This window comes from Arvicola amphibius, chromosome 7 (assembly GCF_903992535.2).
Source record: "Arvicola amphibius chromosome 7, mArvAmp1.2, whole genome shotgun sequence".
Classification (NCBI taxonomy): Eukaryota; Metazoa; Chordata; class Mammalia; order Rodentia; family Cricetidae; genus Arvicola; species Arvicola amphibius.
The window spans coordinates 111,372,401-111,387,057 of NC_052053.1; the positions used below are offsets into that span (position 1 = coordinate 111,372,401).

The 14,657-nt window shown below is 37.7% G+C and overlaps 1 non-coding gene across 1 annotated transcript; it reads left to right on the plus strand.

Moving 5' to 3' along the window:
* Window positions 1–7,512: 7,512 nt before the first annotated feature.
* LOC119820083 lies at window positions 7,513–7,637 on the plus strand. The gene has a single exon (XR_005286355.1). It is a non-coding gene; the product is annotated as a small nucleolar RNA SNORA63 (small nucleolar RNA).
* The last annotated feature ends 7,020 nt before the right edge of the window (window positions 7,638–14,657 follow it).

Sequence of the window (14,657 nt, forward strand, 5' to 3'; positions counted from 1 at the left end):
GTTTTAAGTACTGAGCTTGGGACAAGCTCAGGGATTGGTGGGATGTTGAGCTCAGGAATTTGGGTCTACACTAAGTACAAGAAAAAAAAAAACTGTCCATATTTAGAAAAGATAGAATGTTTTAAATCTCTAGCCGGGTGGTTAAATCTGTAGAATACACACTGATAAAGAAGGAAAAATGTGTAATTATCCCCTGGGACAAAGCCATTCATCAAGTATGAGAACTTGGTGAAGCACTGAAATTTGCTTGTGAGAGCGATTATTTAGCTATGTGTGCTGAGGGTTAACAGGCCAACTCTTTTGAGATGAGGCTTACCTAACACACAAAACTGGATATACATTTTAAAGAGTGAAGAGACAAATATCAACAGCTCACAGCAAATAAAGGTTATAAGACAATTCCTTTTATATCCCAGTACCTTTATTTCATATAGTAATGTCCCCATCAGTTGGAGAACTTTTATCTATTTTGGCATTCTCTTCTTTTCTATAAGTAGATCAATATATTTTTAAAATAGTTTCTACAAGAAAATCAGACACAGCAGAAATGTTTCTTCAGTTCTAATTGAAGACACAAGTAAACTGGTTGGCTATAGGCCTTACCTCCCTATTTTCCAGGAAGTTAATTGGTTGAGTTGGCTTAGGCTCAGTGAGAGCCCTGCGATGTCCTTTTCTTGCCTGTGGCTGCAGGCATGCCAGGCTGTGTCACTACATTGATGTGTGCTGACTCTCACCCGAGGCACTGCCTGTGGATGTCACTTCATATAAAGAAACAATGGTATTTATTTTCTTCTATCAAGTATGCCCCTTTCATCTAATAAGGAGTATTTTTTGGAAGAAAACAGTTCCCTTTTATCTCACTATAACAAAACCTACCCACAAACCAACCAACGATTAGCCTAAAACCATGCATCTTTCCCATCCAGGCGAACAACCATCACATTCAGAGACCACAACCACAAGAGAGGGGCTGGCTCTGCAGAGAAAGGTGGCCCACTTCTGTGAAGAAAGAATGATGGAACATTTTGTGGGTGACCAGAAGTAGCTGGCACAATGAGTATAGCCAAGTGTTATAAGAAGTGATTGAGTGATCTTTGAGAATGTTATACATATTTTATTATATTCTGCTTCTTCTGCGGCAAAATAATAATCATCTACATTTGCTGATTTTGGAGATAGAATGAAGAGAATGAAGCCAAAGCAGGAGAATAAATGGCTTATTGATTATTTTAGGCATGTAGCCAGACCTTTGAAAAAATGAATTTCTTTTATGTTTGCTGCTGTTTTATACTGAATCGGCCTCTTGCTAATGGGAGGTCAGACTCTTGTGTGGGGGCAAAAGCATACTCTATGGCTTCAGGAGCCATTTGAAAGTTATCAAGACCATAAAATAAATCCTAGAAATCAGTTTAAAAGACAAGGAAAATGGATATCATTAAATCTGATTTCAGAGTATTTTGTTTGGGCTCCTCTGGAGTGTAAATATCTTAGAGAAATGATCCCAACTTAATGTTTTTATTATAATGTTTATTTTCTTAGAAATTCACCCCAAATATACTGTAACTCAATGAATTCCATCAGGCAATATATAATCTCTTCCATAATTTTTCAGAGACTTTCTACTTGATAGAAGCAACTTGATTTTTTGACAGTTGGAAGTGTTCCTATTTTTTATTTTCAGAGAACATATCTTATGTCAGAAGAAACGTTTGAAAAATTGTGGCTTCCAATACTTGTAGACATTTCTGGGTATAAAGGGAAGAGCTTGTAATGGTGTACAATGGTAGGTACAGCGCTGGACTGTGCACAGCTACTGAAGGACTTTTATCCACAACTTGGTTGATGGGAGAGCATCGCTTGGCTTGTTTCCTGTTATTTGAGTTACACAGTTTTATCAGTGGACAATAGATGATAGGCTTACATTCCCAAAATGAGGAAAACCTTGAACCAATGGGAACAAAAAAATGTGATGAATATTCAATTATCAGTCAAAATTCTAACTTACTTCATATCGAATTTCATTCTCTAACTGTCAAACTGTTGTTTTCCTATCAACATAAAGCATGGGTTCAAAGGGGAAAAAGCACCAGAAATGCACTGAAATTATCTTTAATAAAATCAGAATTCTGGCAACACAACGAAGCCATTCAACTATAATAAGCATGAATCAGAACAGGAAACGATGACTACCTAGCAAATGTAGGACAATATACTATCCTTCAGGAATAAGCTAACTGGCCAAAGCCTATCATTGAAAATGGTGACATAAGCAATAGAGTCTATCTTACTGAATGTCTGGCTTTTTCTGACTCTGCCAATACAGATGCTGATAGTATTAGGAAGAGAGTCGGGGAGGGAGTTGATTAAGTCATAATGGTAAAGACATTATAAATGCAATAAGTGTCCTTACCAAAGAGACCCCAGAGATGCCCAGCTGCTTTAAGCAAGTGAGTTAACGGTGGGAAAACTGCTATTTGTGAAGAAATGGGCTTCCTCGGGTGCTAATCTGCCAGCCCTTTGAATGCTCCAGGAACTCCCAGCCTCCTGAAAGGTAAGAAGTATTACCTGATGTATAATAGCCACCCCGTCAAGTCAAGGATATTACCATAGCTGTCCTAATAGACTAGCTTACCGTTTGATGGATTCTCTCCTGTTTTAAACAGATGGCCCACTTCCTGTAGATGAGTAAGGTAAGCTGTCACTAGCAAACTTAAAAACTGGTATAGGCATGGGAAGCAATAGTGAAAGGAACCGGAGAAAATAAATCAAAATAAATAAAAGCATTTCAAAGAGATTTCTACCATAAATGCCTAATTTGGAGAAGAGATTCCTCCCAACATTACCCAGGTTAGGCTACAAGTGGTCAGCAAGAACCATGAAAGCGTAGTGTTATTTTTATTTTAAAATTAATTTATTTTCACATATATATGTGAAAGTACAGTTACAAGTTATGTATGTCTATATAGCATGTGAGTGCCTGGAGATGCTAAAAAATGCTGTTAAATTCTATAAGGATGGACCATCCCGTGAGTGCTGGCATCTGAACCTGAGTCCTCTGCATAATCCACAATTGCTCTTAACCACTGGACTATCCCTCCAGCACCAACAGCATTTTTTTCTGGGTGAATACAGTGAGACAAGAAGGAAGACTCTAAGAGGGCTTTAAGCAGAGTTTCTTACGTGGTTGGCATCAGTCTTACGGCTGTAAAATGGAAGGTTTTCTCAAAATAGTCCTAAGTGTGAAAATGTAGCTGGATCAAGGTCTCACAGACAAAGCTGGCAAGGACATTGGACCGATGGGAGATTGCAGATGGTTGTTGGGAAATGTTAACGGCTGGCACTGCAGCCATTCTGAGGAAACTGCAGTTTGGAGAAGAGATGTGTGAGCAGACTGCAAAGGAAGAAGCAGGAGGGCAAGGTGACTGGACAAGCAGAGAGAGCTAAGATGCTGCTGTTTCACCTCAGGTGTGTATGTGGACCTGACTCAGGACGCACAGCTGTTGGAGAGAGAGAGGAGTCCATAATTAACATGTTTTCAAAATGCTTGACTAAACCTCAAAGTGTTAAGAACAAACTAGACAGACAAGGAGATAGATTTGTGTCCTATGGAAGCTGCATTTGGCAAATTCTTCTGTTTTTCCGTATATGGAATACTGTCACAATCGTATTTTGTACCTGCCTTACTGTGTGCTGTAGTTCATGTGTTCTGACATCTCAGGCAGTCATTGTGATCGAGGCCCAGGACATATTTGCTTTGATCATTTCTTTTCAGTAGTTATTTTCATTTTTCTTGGACAATACATTGTATTATATTTGACAGAGAAAAAAATGTTCCTTTGAAACATCAAAATTTTATAAATAATAAACAGCTTTGTTTATGTCAATACAGATGATTAGAAATGACTCCAAATGTTGTACTGAAAAGGAAACTAAATCAAATAATTTCCTATATTCTCCTTTAATTATATAAATTTAACTGCTCAGAAAATGTATTTGTATTAAGTTAAATAATTGTAATGTAGGAAGATACATATTAGAAAATTTTAAGACATGCTTTTTAAAAACTATGATTCTAAAAGCATTTAAAAGGTTTCTCTTTAGGCTTGAAACTTGATTTTGTGCTATGCCAACCCATGGATTAAAAGATGGAAATGAGGATAGAGCCCAGAGATATTTCTTTCTCATCCACTTTTGTGGAAGAAGAAATTTAAGATGAATTTGGGCTTCATAATTTGCTTTATTATGAGGAGGAACTCATTCCCATCAGAAGGAAAGAAGTGATCATGTCTAGGCTTGCAGTGAAACATTTCAAAAGCTTACCTTGTGTAGCAAAAATATAATCCTAAAATTGACAGTTGATAGATTTTCCAAATGCCTCAGTGTATGGAAATCCATCAGGAAAATGACAGGAAGATAAAGGAGAATGCTGCAGAGGAATATTAGTGAAGATTGAGACTTGTGCTAAAAAAGCCATCATACCGCTGAGAACATCATTAGCGCTATTAACCAACCAGTATGCAATGCCACAGCCGCACACTTTGAGTGATGGATTAGCAAGTAACTCAGTTCATATGTTGTGCACTCGCCTAAAAGAACAGAAATCATATAAAGCTACTGTAAAGTACCAAGCTCTTTATAATCGAGAAAGCCTGTATATTTAATGCAGTGAAAAATGAGAGTGTGTATTTCCAGTTAAAATGACGCCAAAAGACCTAAGGCAGAGAAAGTAAATAGAACACAGATGGGAATAGAGACGGCCGGTAGGGGCAGCACCTGAGCACCCTTTAGATCTGCCATTCCTTTCATTAGCATGCCTGACCTTAACTGCGCAGTAGGCGGAGGCCAGAGGATAAGCATGGGGAGTCCCACTTCTTCTATCACTCTGTGGATCCAGGGACCCAATTTAGGCTGTCAGTTCTGAAAGGACCTCTACCCACTGAGTCATCTGATCAGCCCTTAACTGCGTACGTTCTATGCCTTTCGTTCCAAATCCTGTATACTCATTAATCATTACCACAGAGACATGACGCTACCGGTCTGTACATTTTGCAAGTAAGGACTCCCATGCAAAAAGATAGTTAGCTCTTCCCACGCCACACATTTAGAAAATGCTAGAACGTGACAGCAGTCTGACTCCAGGGCAGGTTTTTCTGTTATGTTTCACCATCCCTACCATAATGGGTTCAACTGTAGCCAAAATTATTAACTTAATAAACTTGAAAGGGAGCATAGGCACAGAAAAAGCATGCTTGACATTCTAAATTAACTTCAGTTCTCTATTCTGTGTTTTGCATGATTTTTCCAAGTGGTTCAGAAAAAAAAAACCAAACAAACGTTGTGAGCTATACTCTAAAACAATACATTAGAACGTATTAATTTCTTAAGAAAGGTAATAGGAAAGAGTAAGGTAAGGAGTATGAGTTTTGTAAGGAAACAACATGAATTTCTTAGTTACACTAGTTGACCAGGGCAATTTCTATAAAGCCTACTCGGATCACACTAGCGCTCAGCCGTGTAGACCTGGATAAGCCATTTAAGTCTCGATGACCCCGTGTTCAATAGGAGGAATTATTTAGCTTTTTTTTTTTTTTTGTCAATTTACTTGTATTTATAGTTCGATGAATTAATGGAAGTTTAACACAGTGGGGTATCTGACAAACCATAATTTTAAAAGCATATTAATTAAAAACAAGCAGCAAAGTATGAGGTCACTTTGCTTTTCTGGTGAAGTAAAAATGGGTATGAAAATAGCCAGACTTATTTATTAAGCAAATGGCTTGGTGGAAAGTAATATAGTTCACAACTTTCCCCATTTATACCATTTACTATTAAAAGCACTGTAATCACAATAAATGGTTAGGAAGAGTTTTAGTGCTGTGTAAGAAATATAAGCATCACTTCACTCAGAGTTGAGAATAAGTTCTCTTGCAGCAGGAAGAAACTGTAATTTAGCATTTTACTTTGTAGTGAGTGCCTAATTACTTAAAGGCACAGGAAGACTAGCAAATTACCCATCAGCAGGGACCTTCAATAAATAAGCAGTTTGTGTTGGCAGTTGATATTTCTACAGGTTATACTTTGCTCTAAGGTCTTTTAAGTTTACTTTCAATGTAACTAAATCTGCATATGCTGGCAACAGCAGAAAGAGTATTATCAATTCAGCATTACAATTGTCCTGTGTTTTGAACATTTCAGTGTTTGAGTTGTACTAAAGTGAAATATCCAATATTCTTCCAAATATTGTCTTTTTTTAAAAAAATAAAATGTTTGTGCAGCTGGGGTGGTGGTGGCGCACGCCTTTAATCCCAGCATTCGGAAAGCAGAGGCAGGTGGATCTCTGTCAGTTTGAGGCCATCCTGGTCTACAGAGTGCAGAGTGAGTACCAGGATATCTAGAACTACACAGAAACCCTGTCTCTAAAATGTTTATAACTTTGTGGTTTATGCATGTGTGTATGTGGAGACCAGAGGATGAGGTCATATGTCTTCCTCTCGCACTCCCTACCTTATTTTTGGGTCAGGGTCTCTATTGAACCAATAGATCATCAATTTTGTCCAACTTAGTGTTGTGCAAAGAAGACATGGCAATGCCTGGCTTCTGTTATGAGTGCTGAGAATCCAAACTCAGCGTCTCGTGCTTATAAGGCAGGCATTTTCCCTCAAATATCATCTTGGAGAGATTTTAATTATGTGAAAATTGTTCCATGTAAAAAGTGGCCTCTAGCATACATTTTAATATTTATTTCGAACACCTGGCATTTTAGTACCATTAGGGGAAGACCAACTTTCATAATTAACTTCATTTTCAACTTTAACGTAGTTCAGAAGAGGGAACCCCAATTGAGGAATTGCTTTTAGTAGTTTGACCTGTAGGCACGTCTGTTGCACAGTTTCTTAATTACAATTTGATGTACTGGGGCCCAGCCCACGATGAGCAGTGTCATCCTTGGGCAGGTGAGGATGGGTTGTATAAAAAAAATAGCCAAATGAGCTAGAGGGAGCAAACCAAGTCATCAGGGTTCCTCTGTCAGTTTCTGCTTCCAGCTCTTGCCTTGAGTTTCTGCTTTGGCTTGCTTGAGAATAGATAGGAACCTATAAAACAAGTAAATCCTTATTCATCAAGTTGTTTTCATTCAGAGTGGTTTATCACTGCAACAGGAGGCAGAATAGAACACTAACTATTTTTAATAATAAGCCAATGATTTATATTATTGCTTCCTTAAAAGAGGCTTTTTTTTTTCAAGTAAGCTTGTGTCTGAGTTTGTTGCTTACTTGGTAATGAATTTTAGCGGGTCAGCAAATAGGAATCTATAATTAATAGAATTTTTAATATTCCATTATTCATAAACACAGTTTAGCCCTATAGAATGATTCAGTAGTTATAAAGACAGAGCTTTCAATTCTCTTTGAAGAAAAAAAAATCAAAAAGTACAAGTGTCAAAATGAAAAAGGTAATACAATTTCATTCTGTAGTAGCAACTGCCTTTCATTACACAATCAACATATAAAAGTCATGCAGGTAAAGTTACAATATAACTGAAGTGTTCTGTTGTCGTTCCCCCTGCAGAAAGTATTTGATACTTTACTATCTCTGCTTAGCTCTACCATAGTCTGGCAGAGACGCTTGGTTTCAAACATTTCTTTCTCCTGTATTATTAGCTGAAAGTTCAACAAAATACATTGATAAAACATATAAAAGTTGTTTCACACGGGGCAGTGGTAAAACATGCCTTTAATCCCAGCACTTGGGAGGCAGAGGCAGGTGGATATCTGTGAGTTTGGGGCCAGCCTGGTCTACAAGAGCTAGTTCCAGGACAGGTACCAAAGCTACAGAAAAACCCTGTCTCGAAAAAAACCAAAACCAAACCAAACCAAACCAAAACAACAACAAGAAAAAGTTATTTCACACAAACAAAAAGCACACTAGCAGGCTTGGACATATGGACAATGCATTAAGAAGTATGACTCAGGGCTGGGGCAAAAGTTCAATCAAGAGTCTGCATCAAATCAGAGAACTTGAGTTCTAATTTCCACCTCCTATACAAGAGCCAGGAATAGTGGCATCTATAATCATAGCACAGAAGGTCTGGAGATAGGAGGTGGGGGTCAGATACAGGTGGATCCCTTTAGCACACTGACCAACCAGTATGGTCAATCAGTGAGAGGGCAGAGTTAGAGACTCTATCAAAAGATAAGTTGGAAAAAGAGGAAGATGACACCGACATAGGCCTCCAACCTCCATACCTTACAAACACATGTGTAGATGAACAAAAACGCACAAAAATTACACACACATATACACCAAAATAAGTAGATAAAAGTCAGCAAAAAAATACAGCTCATTGCTAACCTGTCTTTCTCTGCTAATTCTTAGTTTTAGAGTAATATAAATACTATAATTATATGTAACTTTGATTTTCAAATGCCAAATGTTTAATTAATTTAAATATAATAAGCAGGAATTGAATGTTTAATAAAATCGTATTAGCAATTCATGGCATTAATGATTAACATTGGTGACATATAGTTTATATTTATCTTTTAGTTCAATAATGTGATGAATGAAATGCTTTACTTGAGTTTTTATTGTTATTAGGATGTATACAGTAAATTTCCTGTACTTATCATTGCACTGCTTACTCATTTAGTTTAGGAAGATGCCCAACATCTCACCTATATGTTACCAAGTTCCAGAAAAGAAAGAGCAGTGCCATGCAAGAAGGGAGGATATGGACTGTGAGCATTTTCCTATTGCATCTGGAATATATCTTTTTTAAAATTTTTTTTTATGTATTTGGTTTTTCAAGACAGGGTTTCTCTGTGTAGCCGTCAACATCCTGGAACTCACTCTTATAGACCAGGCTGGCCATGAACTCACAGAAATCTGCCTGCCTTTGCCTCAGGAGGAAAGATGTCCACCATCAATGTCTGGTTGGACTATATCTTTATTTGGCTTAGAACTCAGTGTAGTTAGAAGGTTTAGTGAACTGACTTTTTGATCCATTCTTCTTTATGTTTAACAGTCGTAAGAACAGCACAATGTATACACATGCCATTTAATTCTATTATATAGAGAGCACCACCAACATTTTGGTTAATGTTCTTACTGTCTTTATACCACATACTAGCATGTGCTTTGTGTATGTGTGTGTGTGTGTGTGTGTGTGTGTGTGTGTGTGTGTCACATACATCTAAGACATAGAACACACATAAAACATTGCTTTAGTTAAATCTTCTCATAAGGGCTGAAAATAAAATAATTTTATTCGAAAGGTAAGCCCAGAAGCCTTGCACGAAGCTTGCAGGAAAGAAAGTCCACTGCATGGCATTCATAAATCAGTTTTCACAATAGGAGAGATACGCTATGGTGTGGGTACCCTTTAGGAAACTGGAGAGAACATGGGGGAGAGTCATCCCATCCTACTGGATGATGAATTATTATTGAGTAGAGCCCCCAAAATGTGAGCCTATTTCCACCTTGTCTAAAGGTCAGAGAGTTGTTAACAACATTGTGGCTACACACTCCAGCCTAGTGCGTGGTCTCTTGGTGTTTTCATTAAGATGGCCAATACAAATAGATCCACTTCACCATGGCCAATGGTCAGGAAATTTAAGCGTACTTCTACTCCTTCCTTTGAAATAGATGGTTTGACCTTGGGAGTGGCTGTCACTAGGATACTTGATCTAGGGTGAGTTCATTGCCTAAACAGCAGAACATCTAACGAGTTGATGTCTCAGAGTATTGAAGTAAATAGCTGTTCCAGTGGTCCTTTGTATCATGTTAAAACAATCTTTTGTCTTTTTCTCCCTGTAGTGTTGGGGTATAAACACATTTTAATTGAAAAATTAAATGCAGGCAATTTCAATGTTCACTGGAACTCCCTCCCTGTACTCTCCTGTTTCTGTTTATTATTTTCAGTCACATCTTCATTCTCTTTACTTATTTTTCTAATCCCCATGTCTCTATCCTGGTAAGTGAGATCCTTGTCGAAGCTGGTGTCTGACATCATTGAGCAAAGGTTAATCTTGAGCATATTGTGTATTCCTTCAGGCCTATTATGCAGGCCCATGGATAATAGCACCTAGTCCCTTGAGGAAATCAAAGGCAACTGGATGGAAGACATCTATAAGCACTCAGTATAAATGCTGCATATTTACCATCTTATTTTTTTTAAAAAATTAATCTAATTCAATAGCTTTCATATTGGTATAGCCTTATCATTTTCAGATAGCTAACATCCTTATTAATATATCAGCATTATAATTATAACATTGTTATACTATTATATTTTCCATTGTATAACTTTTACATTTTCACAAATTTCCTCTTTTAATAAAAGTATAGGAAAAACCCTTTCACTTCATAATGAAACCTTGGAAGTAGAATCACGAATTAAGAATTTATGCTTTATAAGTTTTGGCTAATATTCCTTATTACCTGCTCTTAAAAATATTATTCTATAGCTAAACAATAGAACAATCGTATACCTGCTTCATTATGACTTTCCACTGTGTTTTAATAAACTTTAGGTAACTTAATCTAGGATTATTTCTTTTCAATTTGCATTATTCATCAATTTCTATGACTGAGGACCAATTGCCCATTTGTTCTTCCATCATATTATCCTTAAAGATGGTAAGTTTTAATTCTATACAAGCCCAAGAGTACAGATACCATGTTACCAATACCTCCATGCCACAGATGCCACAGACCCTTTGACACTTTCTTATTCAAGAAGTCATTATTAATGCTTTCTCCACTTGAATTTTCTAAAACAAGAGTATTGTTCTTGTTGGTTGGTCTTGCTTACCTTGGCATGCTTTCAAAACTTTAATTTAAGGAAGGAGACCAAGAGAAATAGTATAGGCACACACAGTCATCAGTCAACCAGCAAGACACAACACACATTGCCTGTTTTCACTCAGATGTGTGTGAGCTTGCTGCTGATTTTTGTTTTGTTTTATTTTTGAGGCATGGTCTCTCTGGGTAGTCTGGATTTCTAAGAACTTTCTAGTAGAACAGGCTAGCCTTGAAAGAGCTCTGTCAGCCTCTGCCTCCTGAGGACTGGGATTAAAGGCATGTGCTTCCACACCTGGCCTAAAAGGTATTTTACACAACTGAATTTAATTATGCACATTTAAAAGGAAGAAATGTTGAATGCTATTTCCCTAACCGCTGCACAAAACGCTGCTTTAGGAGAGGATCTTCATAAATGTGGTGCGGAAACATTTCTAGCTTGCTGGTGACGACAGGGCAGTGCCCCACTGGGTATTTACAAACAGCACTGAAGCAATAAATCTTCCACTGTATAATCGGAACAACCTGAACCTCTCCTAAGTGTTAAATGCATATTTTCAATGAAATATATTTTCTCAGTGTTTCTAGGCAGAAAGCCTCTGAATTAAAGACAACATATTATACCACTAAGGCTAGCTAGAGATATGGTTTAATAATTATCCTGTACTCCCAAGGAGCAATTTTATGGCTTTGAGCTACAGAATCTCATATATCCTATGACGTTAAGGAAGTTTTCTGCCAAATGATGTGATTAACATTCATTTAAAAAGCCATGCGTTCCACTAAACAGGTGTAACGTCTGATACTACTAACATTAAGCAGACTTGGCTAGAGGTCCTTAGAGTTTGGTTAGGTGCTCTTTGTGGCTTTGCTCTACCTCTTGAAACTAAATTATGTAAATGCCTTTTGAACATTGGCTCCAGGTATATAATACATAAGACAAAACGTTTAGCAGCCTGGCAAGCTAATGTACTGTTCCTTATGTATTTGTGACCATCTCAGTGGGCTAACATTCTTTATATATCTTGTAATTCCAAAGTACAGAGGCATATAGTCCAAAGGCATATATGACTTAATAATAGGGTTTCCCCATCATTTGTATTTCTTTTTGTCTTTTTTGTTTCTTTTTTCTTTCTGGGTCTTTGATATTCAAACATTTTCAGTCAACATTGAATTTTTAAATTGACTTCCTTCATGAATAAGAACTCTTTGAAGCCATTCCTATCCTAACATTGTCAAATGATATAATACATACTGTTTACAAAAGCATGAAAATATTTAAATTTATCAGAAACAGATAAATATTGCCACCAAGAAAATATTTGTCGCCTTACTAGTAAGATCCCGATGGCCTCAGGTCCTTTCCAGATGCCATTCTTATCTCTCACTAAGAAGCCAACTCTCAAATGCCATCTGTCTCCCTTTAAAATCTATGACATCCTCGACTCTCTTACTGGCTGTAGTGCCACAATTATTGCTGTTCCATGCTCACACCCAACAGAAAAATTACTTAGACTATTTCATTTAAAATTATGTATACCTGTGTCGGGTCCGGCCCGACTTTACCTGTCTGTTCCTCAGAAAAGAAGTGGGGATTGAGATAAGAAATAGGCAAAAGACAGAAAACAGAATCATGAGGGTTTCCAGTGCATTTCTCTATCATAATATTTTATTAAATTCTGAGAGGACTAGCAGTGGGTGAGGCACTGAGTGCGCTGAGGAGGACTGGGAGGTCTGTCAGTCATCTCCACGTGAGGACTTGTGAAACAGCTGTACAGCCGTTCACTTTGGGCAAACACACCCAAAGATAACTAGCCTTTAAAATCAACTTAGTCACAGTTTTAAAATAGTATTTTATCATTTATATATATATAAATCATTTATATATATATATACATGAGTTTTATATTTTATAATAAATCGTATCAAAGTGCACATTTAATAAACTTGAATTTCTTACTGTACACATCAATGTACATGACCCTAAATCAGCAAATAGAACATTCTAAGCATCTCTAGTCACTGACCACCCTGTAGCAAGAACAACTACCGTTAGGTAAATTCTGAAGTAGAGCCTCTCTGCCCACACAAAATAACTTCAATTAAACCAGATTAGACCAAACTAAAGATGCCCACGCTTTTTTGTTGTTTTCCAGACAAGGTTTCTCTGTAGCTTTGGTGCCTGTCCTGGAAGTAGCTCTTGTAGACCAGGCTGGCAAGATGCCTATGTTTAATGAATGCAGTGCTCTCTTGTGGCCAAGAGCATAGCAAGGGGAAAAGACAGAGAGTGAAAGCACATGCAAATTCCTTTTGCCAGCTCGAACCCAAACAGCCTGTGGGAGTGATCCTGACCCTCCCTGGGGAGGTGTCAGGGCTTGGCAGGCTTTCAGGAGGTGGAGTCTGGACCAAGGCAACTCCCTGAAGGAGGGAGATTGAGAAGGAGTCTTCTGCTCCTTTGGCGCCCTGAGGATGAATGCCAGGGACTAGGGTGCCGCTTGCAATCAACTACATCTTGATTTTAAACCGGCAGTTTATATAGAGTAGTTTGCCTATTTGTGTCCATAATTTAAAAAGAATAGATGCTCATTTATTAAGAACACTTTCTAACAGTGGTACTAAAAGAGCAAATCTCATGTTCTCACACTGTTCGCCATCACAGATTTTGTAACTAGCTCCTTAACCCACATTGCCGAGGGAAAATTAAATTGCTAAAGTAAGCTGCACTGTATATGAGAAAATACACACATGAAAGTTATCGCCAGTTAATAGTCATGTTTGAATATTTCCCTAACTAATTTGTACAGAAAGAGTCAACCTTGAAGTCAGAGGGAAGGTCCAGCTGCACCAAGAGTCATAGGTAGGTGTGGTTTACAAACTCCTGTCAAGAGGTAATGTTCTGAAAAGGAATACATTAGCATGAGCTGAACACATTCATTCCTCTCAAAGAGTGTTGGGGACCAGCCTCGACAAAAATACCTCTCGCCAGGGCAAGGGCACGAGGATTAGAAATATAATAAAGACTATGAAGACGCAAATGAAAATAATAAAACAGAGAAACATATAGGAAAGTATCAGGAGGGAATTTCCCTGAGTACTGAAAATCGCCAAGGTTTAATTTCGCACTGCTTAAAATATTCTCGACTCCAAAAGGTAGGAGTAAGACAAAAGACTGCATTAACATGATACAAGGAAATGAACATACCAGTTGAAGGTTGTGGGCTACATTCATTGTTAAACATTCTGTTGCTAGAACAAAACAAGTCACACTTACACCCTAGACCAAAACACTCTGTAAGCAAACCACTCCCTGGGTGGAATACCAAGTTATCTCCATAAACTGGAACTTATTTGGATTGAGGTAGGAATAGATCTATTCCTGGAGCCCAAGGTCTGGCAGTTAGCCACACCTGTTGACAATAACCTTGAGAGAGCAGGAACTCTCTGAATCAACACCTACGACGTGGGACCTTTGTTTTGAGGTAGAAGCACAATAACCTTGAAGGAACTAGAAACAAGTCCCAACTCCCAGACCTTTGGTCAAGGTAGAAATAGGCCTTTTTGGGCCTCCACAAAAGAGAAAAGGTGTCTATGTAACTAAACGGGTTAGAAAACCATACAAAGACTCAGAGAAGGTTTCCATTTCACTCACTGGTAATAAACACAGATTCAAGCTGACTCAATTTGCTTCCTAGGAAGGATGCTGAGTCTTATTTTTCCATGCCAAGGTTTGGAGAACTGCACAGATAAAAGTATGTATATGTGTCTGAATTATTATTAATTATTAAAGATGTCAAGAGATTTTTTTATTTTTGTGCTTTATCAGTGATATCAAAATTTCTGCCAAGTATGTATAATCATTG